The sequence below is a fragment of the Schistocerca piceifrons genome, unplaced genomic scaffold (assembly GCF_021461385.2).
Source record: "Schistocerca piceifrons isolate TAMUIC-IGC-003096 unplaced genomic scaffold, iqSchPice1.1 HiC_scaffold_1571, whole genome shotgun sequence".
NCBI lineage: Eukaryota > Metazoa > Arthropoda > Insecta > Orthoptera > Acrididae > Schistocerca > Schistocerca piceifrons.
In genome coordinates, this window is record NW_025727425.1 from 436759 (window position 1) to 447084 (window position 10326).

Here is a 10326-nt window from a genome sequence, read left to right on the forward strand (position 1 = left end):
GGATACAGTAAACCTGAAGTGAAGCATCGGAATCAATAACTAGTGTCACAGGAATGGTTCAAAGCATAGACACTAAGAAGAGTCAGTTTTCTTGTACTTAAGTCGGCATTGTGTCTTTTGTATCTAATTCCGATGCAATTGCTGTGTTTCATCGTCCATATGAAGGTCGGAGGGATACAGTAAACCTGAAGTGAAGCATCGGAATCTATAACTAGTGTCACAGCAATGGCTCAAAACATAGACAGTACGAAGAGTCAGTTTTCTTGTACTTCAGTCGGTATTGTGCATTTTGTATTTAATTCCCATGCCATTTCTGTGTTTCATCGTCAATAAGAAGGTCAAAGGGATACAGTAAACCTGAAGTGAAGCGTCGGAATCTGAAACCGGTCTCACAGGAAAGGTTCAAACCATAGACAGTAAGAAGAGTCAGTTTTCTTGTACTTAAGTCGGCATTGTGCCTTTTGTATTTAATTCCGATGCAATTTCTGTGTTTCATCGTCAATAAGAAGGTCAGAGGGATACAGTAAACCTGAAGTGAAGCATCGGAATCTATAACTAGTGTCACAGGAATGGTTCAAAACATAGACAGTAAGAAGAGTCAGTTTTCTTGTCCTTAAGTCGCCATTGTGCCTTTTGTATTTAATTCCGATGCAATTTCTGTGTTTCATCGTCAATAAGAAGGTCAGAGGGATACAGTAAACCTGAAGTGAAGCATTGGAAACTACAACTAGTATCACAGGAATGGTTCAAAACATAGACAGTAAGAAGAGTCAATTTTCTTGTACTTAAGTCGGCATTGTGCCTTTTCTATGTAATTCCGAAACAATTTCTGTGTTTCATCGTCAATAAGAAGGTCAGAGGGATACAGTAAACTTGAAATGATGCATCGGCATCTATAACTAGTGTCACAGGAATGGTTCAAAGCATAGACAATAAGAAGAGTCAGTCTTCTTGTACTTAAGTCGGCATTGTGCCTCTTGTATTTAATTCCGACGCAATTTCTGTGTTTCATCGACAATGAGACAGTCAGAGGGATACAGTAAACCTGAAATGAAGCATCGGAATCTATAACTAGTGTCACAGGAAGGGTTCAAATTATAGTCAGTAAGAGGAGTCAGTTTTTTTGTACTTAAGTAGGCATTGTGCCTTTTGAATTTAATTTCGATGCAATTTCTGTGCTTCATCGTCAATAAGAAGGTCAGAGGGATACAGTAAACCTGAAGTGAAGCATCGGAATATATAACTAGTGTCACAGGAATGGTTCAAAAGTATAGATAGTAAGAAGAGTCAGTTTTCTTGTACCTAAGTCGGCATTGTGCCTTTTCTATTTAATTCCGATGCAATTTCTGTGTTTCATCGTCAATAAGGTCAGAGGGATACAGTAAACCTGAAGTGAAGAAACGGAATCTATAACTAGTGTCACAGGAATGGTTCAAAATATAGACAGTAAGATGAGCCAGCCTTCTTGTACTTGAGTCGGTATTGTGCGTTTTGTATTTTATTCCGATGCAATTTCTGTGTTTCATCGTCAATATGGAGGTTAGAGGGATACAGTGAACCTGAAGTGAAGCATCGTAATCTATAACTAGTGTCACAGGAATGGTTCAAAACATAGACAGTAAGAAGAGCCGGCGTTATGGTACTTGTTTCGGCATTGTGCTTTTTGTATTTAATTCCGATGCAATTTCTGTGTTTCATCGTCAATAATAAGGTCAGAGGGATACAGTAAATTTGAAGTGAAGCATCGGAATCTATAACTAGTGTCACAGGAATGGTTGAAAACATAGACAGTAGGAAGAGTCAGTTATCTTGAACATAAGTCTGCATTGTGCCTTTTGTATTTAATTCCGATGCAATTTCTGTGTTTCATTGTCAATAAGAAGGTCAGAGGGATACAGTATACCTGAAGTGAAGCAACGGAATCTGTAACTAGTGTCACAGGAATGGTTCAAATCATAGACAGTAAGATGAGCCAGCCTACTTGTACTTGAGTCGCCATTGTGCCTTTTCTATTTAATTCCAATGCAAATTCTGTGTTTCTTCGTCAATAAGGAGGTCAGAGGGATACAGTGAACCTTAAGAGAAGCATCGGAATCTATAACTAGTGTCACAGGAATGGTTTACAACATAGACAGTAAGATGAGGCAGCCTTCTTGTACTTGAGACGACGTTGTACCTTTTGTATTTAATTCCGATGAAATTTCTGTGTTACATCGTCAATAAGGAGGTTAGACGGATACAGTGAACCTGAAGAGAAGCATCGGAATCTATAACTAGAGTCACAGAAATGATTCAAAACATAGACAGTAATAAGAGCCGGTCTTCTTGTACTTGAGTCGGCATTGTACCGTTTGTATTTAATTCCGATGCAATTTCTGTGTTTCATCTTCAATAAGAAGGTCAGAGGGATACAGTAAATTGGAAGTGAAGCATCGGAATCTATATCTAGTGTCACAGGAATGGTTCAAAACATAGATTGTAAGAAGAGTCAGTTTTCTTGTACTTAAGTCGGCATTGTGCCTTTTCTATTTAATTCCGATGCAATTTCTGTGTTTCATCGTCAATAAGGAGGTTAGAGGGATACAGTGAACCTGAAGTGAAGCATCGGAATCTCTAACTAGTGTCACAGGAATGGTTCAAAACAGAGACAGTAAGAAGAGCCGGTCTTCTTGTACTTGAGTCGGCATTGTGCCTTTTGTATTTAATTCCGATGCTATTTCTGTGTTTCATCGTCCATAAGAAGGTCGGAGGGATACAGAAAACCTGAAGTGAAGCATCGGAATCTATAACTAGTGTCACAGGAATGGTTCAAAACATAGACAGTAAGAAGAGTCAGTTTTCTTGTACTTAAGTAGGCATTGTGCCTTTTGTATTGAATTCCGATGCAATTTCTGTGTTTCATCGTCAATAAGAGAGTCAGAGGGATACAGTAAACCTGAAGTGAAGCATCGGAATCTATAACTAGTGTCCCTGGAATGGTTAAAAACATAGACAGTAAGAAGAGTCAGTCTTCTTGTACTTAAGTCGGCATTGTGCCTATTGCATTTAACTCCGATGCAATTTCTGTGTTTCATCGTCAATAAGAAGGTCAGATAAATACAGTAAACCTGAAGTGAAGCATCGGAATCTATAACTAGTGTCACAGGAATGGTTCAAAACATAGGCAGTAAGAAGTGTCAGTTTTTTTAAACTTAATTCGGCATTGTGTCTTTTGTATTTAATTCCGATGCAATTTCTGTGTTTCATCGTCTATAAGAAGGTCAGACGGATACAGTAAACCGGAAGTGAAGCATCGGAATCTATAAATAGTGTCACAGGAATGGTTGAAAACTTAGACAGTAAGAAGAGTCAGTTTTCTCGTACTTAAGTCGGCATTGTGCATTGTGTATTTAATTCCGATGCAATTTCTGTGTTTCATCGTCAATAAGAAGGTCAAAGGGATACAGTAAACCTGAAGTAAAGCGTCGGAATCTAAAACCGGTCTCACAGGAAAGGTTCAAAACATAGACAGTAAGAAAAGTCAGTTTTCTTGTACTTAAGTCGGCATTGTGCCTTTTCTATTTAATTCCGATGCAATTTCTGTGTTTCATCGTCAATAAGAAGGTCAGAGGGATACTGTAAACCGGAAGTGAAGCATCGGAATCTATAACTAGTATCACAGGAATGGTTCAAAACATAGACAGTAAGAAGAATCAGTTTTCTTCTACTTCAGGCGCCATTGTGCCCTTTCTATTTAATTCCGATGCAATTTCTGTGTTTCATCGTCAATAAGAAGGTTAGAGGGATACAGTTAACCTGAAGTGAAGCAACGGAATCTTTAACTAGTGTCACAGGAATGGTTTAAAACATAGACAGTAAGATGAGGCAGCCTTCTTGTACTTGAGTCGACGTTGTACCTTTTGTATTTAATTCCGATGAAATTTCTGTGTTACATCGTCAATAAGGAGGTTAGACGGATACAGTGAACCTGAAGAGAAGCATCGGAATCTATAACTAGTGTCACAGAAATGATTCAAAACATAGACAGTAATAAGAGCCGGTCTTCTTGTACTTGAGTCGGCATTGTACCGTTGGTATTTAATTCCGATGCAATGTCTGTGTTTCATCTTCAATAAGAAGGTCAGAGGGATACAGTAAATTGGAAGTGAAGCATCGGAATCTATATCTAGTGTCACAGGAATGGTTCAAAACATAGATTGTAAGAAGAGTCAGTTTTCTTGTACTTAAGTCGGCATTGTGCCTTTTCTATTTAATTCCGATGCAATTTCTGTGTTTCATCGTCAATAAGGTCAGAGGGATGCAGTAAACCTGAAGTGAAGCATCGGAATCTATAACTAGTGTCACAGGAGTAATTCAAAACATAGACAGTAAGAAGAGTCAGTTTTCGTGTTCTTAAGTCGGCATTGTGCCTTTTGTATTTAATTCCGATGCAATTTCTATGTTTCATCGTCAATAAGGAGGTTAGAGGGATACAGTGAACCTGAAGTGAAGCATCGGAATCTATAACTAGTGTCACAGGAATGGTTCAAAACAGAGACAGTAAGAAGAGCCGGTCTTCCTGTACTTGAGTCGCCATTGTGCCTTTTGTATTTAATTCCGATGCTATTTCTGTGTTTCATCGTCCATAAGAAGGTCGGAGGGATACAGAAAACCTGAAGTGAAGCATCGGAATCTATAACTAGTGTCACAGGAATGGTTCAAAACATAGACAGTAAGAAGAGTCAGTTTTCTTGTTCTTAAGTAGGCATTGTGCCTTTTGTATTGAATTCCGATGCAATTTCTGTGTTTCATCGTCAATAAGAGAGTCAGAGGGATACAGTAAACCTGAAGTGAAGCATCGGAATCTATAACTAGTGTCCCTGAAATGGTTAAAAACATAGACAGCAAGAAGAGTCAGTTTTCTTGTACTTAAGTCGGCTTTGTGCCTTTTCTATTTAATTGCGATGAAATTTCTGTGTTTCATCGTCAATCAGAAGGTCGTAGGGATACAGTAAACGTGAAGTGAAGCATCGGAATCTGTAACTAGTGTCACAGGAATGGTTCAAAACATATACAGTAAGAAAAGTCAGTTTTATTGCACTTAAGTAGGCATTGTGCCTTTTCTATTTAATTCCGATGCAATTTCTGTGTTTCATCGTCAATAAGAAGGTCAGAGGGATACAGTAAACCTGAAGTGAAGCTTCGTAAACTATAACTAGTGTCAGAGGAATGGTTCAAAACATAGACAGTAAGAAGAGTCAGTTTACTTTTACTTAAATCGGCATTGTGTCTTTTGTATTTAATTCCGATGCAATTTCTGTGTTTCATCGTCTATAAGAAGATCAGAGGGATACAGTAAACCTGAAGTGAAGCATCGGAATCTATAACTAGTGTCACAGGAATGGCTCAAAACATAGACAGTAAGAAGAGTCATTTTACTTGTACTTAAGTCGGTATTGTGCATTTTGTATTTAATTCCAAAGCAATTTCTGTGTTTCATCGTCAATAAGAAGGTCAGAGGGATACAGTAAACATGAAGTGAAGCATCGGAATCTGTAACTAGAATCACAGTAAAAGTTTCAAAACATAGACAGTAAGAAGAGTCAGTCTTCTTTTACTTAAGTCGGCATTGTGCCTTTTGTATTTAGTTCCGATACTATTTCTGTGCTTCATCGTCAATAAGAAGGTCAGAGGGATACAGTAAACCTGAAGTGAAGCATCGGAATCTACAACTAGTGTCACAGGAATAGTTCAAACATAGACAGTAAGAAGAGTCAGTTTACTTGTACTTAGGTCGGCATTGTGTCATTTGTATTTAATTCCGATCCAATTTCTGTGTTTCATCGTCAATAAGAAGGTGAGAGGGCTACAGTAACCCTGAAGTGAAGCATCGGACTCTATAAGTAGTGTCACAGAAATGGTTCAAAACATAGACAGTAAGAAGAGTCAGTTTTCTTGTACTTAAGTCGACATTGCGCCCTCAGTATTTAATTCCGATGCAATTTCTGTGTTTCATCGTCCATAAGAAGGTCGGAGGGATACAAAAAACCTGAAGTGAAGCATCGGAAACTCTAACTAGTGTCACAGGAACGGTTCAAAACATAGACAGTAAGAAGAGTCAGTTTTCTGTACTTAAGTAGGCATTGTGCCTTTTGTATTGAATTCCGATGCAATTTCTGTGTTTCATCGTCAATAAGAGAGTCAGAGGGATACAGTAAACCTGAAGTGAAGCATCGGAATCTATAACTAGTATCACAGGAATGGTTCAAAACATAGACAGTAAGAAGAGTCAGTTTTCTTGTACTTAAGTCGGCATTGTGCCTTTTCTATTTAATTCCGATGATATTTCTGTGTTTCATCGTCAATAAGAAAGTTAGAGGGATACAGTAAACCTGAAGTGAAGCAACGGAATCTATAACTAGTGTCACAGGAATGGTTCAAAACATAGACAGTAAGATGAGCCAGCCTACTTGTATTTGAGTCGGTATTGTGCCTTTTGTATTTAATTCCGATGTAATTTCTGTGTTTCATCGTCAATAAGGAGGTTAGAGGGATACAGTGAACCTGAAGTGAAGCATCGGAATTTATAACTAGTGTCACAGGAATGGTTCAAAACATGGACAGTGGGAAGAGTAGGTCTTCTTGTACTTAACTCGGCATTGTGCCTTTTCTATTTAATTCCGATGCAATTTCTGTGTTTCATCGACAATAAGAATGTCAGATGGATACAGTAAACCTGAAGTGAAGCATCGGAATCTCTAACTAGTGTCACAGGAACGGTTCAAAACATAGACACTAGGAAGAGTCAGTCTTCTTGTACTTAATTCGGCATTGTGCCTTCTGTATTTAATTCCGATGCAATTTCTGTGTTTCATCGTCGATAAGGAGGTCCAAGGGATACAGTAAACCTGAAGTGAAGCATCGGAATCTATAACTAGTGTCACAGGAATGGTTCAAAACATAAACAGTGAGAGGAGTCAGTCCTCTTGTACTTAAGTCGGCATTGTGACTTTTGTATTTAATTATGATGCAATTTCTGTGTTTCATTGTCAATAAGCAGGTCCAAGGGATACGGTAAACATATAGTGAAGCATCGGAATGTAAAACTGGTCTCACATTAAATGTTCAAATCATAGTCAGTAAGAAGAGTCAGTCTTCTTATACTTAAGTCGGCATTGTGCCTTTACTACTTAATTCCGATGCAATTTCTGTGTTTCGTCGTCAATAAGAAGGTCCACGGGATACAGTAAACATGAAGTGAAGCATCGGAATTTAAAACCGGTCTCACAGGAAAGGTTCAAAGCATAGAGAGTAAGAAGAGCCAGTCATCTTGTATTTGAGTCGGCATTGTGCCTTTTGTATTTAATTCCGATGCAATTTCTGTGTTTCATCGTCAATAAGAAGGTCAGAGGGATACAGTAAATTTGAAGTGAAACATCGTAATCGATAACTATTGTTACAGCATTTTTACGAAACATAGGCTGAAAGAAGAGTCAGTCTTCTTGTACTTAATACGGCATTGTGCCTTTTCTATATAATTCCGATGCAGTATCTGTGTTTCATCGACAATAAGAATGTTAGAGGGATACAGAAAAACCTGAAGTGAAGCATCGGAATCTATAACTAGTGTTGCAGGAACGGTTCAAAATATAGACACCAGGAAGAGTCAGTCTTCTTGTAATTAAGTCGGCATTGTGCATTTTCTATTTAATTCCGATGAAATTTCTGTGTTTCGGCGTCAATAAGAAGGTCCAAGCGATACACTAAACCTGAAGTGAAGCATCGGAATCTATAACAAGTACTACAGGGATGGTTCAAAACATAGACTGTGAGAAGAGTCAGTCTTCTTGTACTTAAGTCGGCATTGTGCCTTTTCTATTTAATTCCGATGCAATTTCTGTGTTTCATCGACAATAAGAATGTCAGCGGGATACAGTAAACCTGAAGTGAGTCATCGGAATCTCTAACAAGTGTCACAGGAACGGTTCAAAATATAGACACTAGGAAGAGTCAGTCTTCTGGTACTTAATTCGGCATTGTGCCTTTTGTATTTAATTCCGATGCAATTTCTGTGTTTCATCATCAATAAGAAGGTCCAAGGGATACAGTAAACCTGAAGTGAAGCATCGGAATCTATAACTAGTGTCACAGGAATTGTTCAAATCATAGACCGTAAGAAGAGTCAGTCTTCTTGTACTTAAGTCGGCATTGTGCCTTTTGTATTTAATTCTGATGCTATTTCTGTGTTTCATCGAAAATAAGAAGGTCAGAGGGATACAGTAAACCTGAAGAGAAGCATCGGAATCCATAACTAGTGTCACTGGAATGGTTCTAAACACTGACAGTATGAAGAGTCAGTCTTCTTGTACTTAAGTCGGCATTGTGCCTTTTGTATTTAATTCCGATGCAATTTCTGTTTTTCATCGTCAATAAGAAGGTCCAAGGGATACAATAAACATATAGTGAAGCATCGGAATCTAAAACTGGTCTCACAGGAAATGTTCAAATCATAGTCAGTAAGAGGAGTCAGTCTTCTTATACTTAAGTCGGCATTGTGCCTTTTCTACTTAATTCCGATGCTATTTCTGTGTTTCGTCGTCAATAAGAAGGTCCACGGGATACAGTAAACCTGAAGTGAAGCATCGAAATCTAAAACCGGTCTCACAGGAAAGGTTCAAAGCATAGAGATTAAGAAGAGCCAGTGAACTTGTATTTGAGTCGGCATTGTGCCTTTTGTATTTAATTCCGATGCAATTTCTGTGTTTCAACGTCAATACGAAGGTCAGAGGGATACAGTAAACCTGAAGTCAAGCATCAGAATCTATAACTATTGTCACAGGAATGGTAAAAACATAGACAGTAGGAAGAGTCAGTCATCTTGTACTTAAGTCGGCATTGTGCCTTTTCTATTTCATTCCGATGCAATTTCTGTGTTTCGTCGTCAATAAGAAGGTCCAAGGGATGCACTAAACCTGAAGTCAAGCATCGGAATCTATAACTAGTATTACAGGGATGGTTCAAAGCATAGACCGTAAGAAGAGTCAGTCTTCTTGTACTTAAGTCGGCATTGTGCCTTTTCTATTTAATTCCGATGCAATTTCTGTGTTTCCTCGTCAATAAGAAGGTCCAAGGGATACAGTAAACCTAAAATGAAGTATCGGAATCTATAACTAGTGTCACAGGAATGGTTCAAACATAGACAGTAAGAAGAGTCAGTCTTCTTGTACTTAAGTCGACATTGTGCGTCTTGTATTTAATTCCGTTACAATTTCTATGTTTCATCGTCGATAAGAAGTTCCAAGGGATACAGTAAACCCGAAGTGAAGCATCGGAATCTATAACTAGTGTCACAGGAATGGTTCAAAACATAAACAGTGAGAGGAGTCAGTCCTCTTGTACTTAAGTCGGCATTGTGCCTTTTGTATTTAATTCCGATGCAATTTCTGTGTTTCATCGTCGATAAGAAGGTGAGAGGGATACAGTAAACCTGAAGTGAAGCATCGGAATCTATAACTAGTGTCATAGGAATGGTTCCAAACACAGACAGTAGGAAGAGTCAGTCTTCTTGTACTTATGTCGGCTTTGTGCCTTTTCTATTTAATTCCGATGCAAATTCAGTCTTTCGTCGTCAATACGAAGGTCCAAGGGATGCAGTTACCCTGAAGTGAAGCATCGGAATCTATAACTAGTGTCACAGGATTGGTTCAAAATATAGACAGTGAGAAGAGTCAGTCGTCTTGTACTTAAGTCGGCATTGTGCCTTTTGTATTTAATTCCGATGCAATATCTGTGTTTCATCGTCGATAAGAAGGTGAGAGGGATACAGTAAACCTGAAGTGAAGCATCGGAATCTATAACTAGTGTCACAGGAATGGTTCACAATATGGACAGTGGGAAGAGTCGGTCTTCTTGAACTTAACTCGGCATTGTGCCTTTTCTATTTAATTCCGATGCAATTTCTATGTTTCGTCGTCAATAAGAGGGTCCAAGGGATACAATAAACATATAGTGAAGCATCGGAATATAAAACTGGTCTCACAGTAAATGTTCACAAAATAGTCAGAAAGAAGAGTCAGTCTTCTTGTACTTAAGTCGGCATTGTGCCTTTTGTATTTAATTCCGATGCAGTTTCTGTGTTTCATCGTCAATAAGAAGATCACAGGGAATCAGTAAACCTGAAGTGAAGCATCATCGGAATCTATAAGTAGTGTCACAGGAATGGTTAAAACATAGACAGTAGGAAGAGTCAGTCTTCTTGTACGTAAGTCGGCATTGTGCCTTTTCTATTTAATTCCGATGCAATTTCTGTGTTTCATCGTCAATAAGAAGGTCCAAGGGATACAGTAA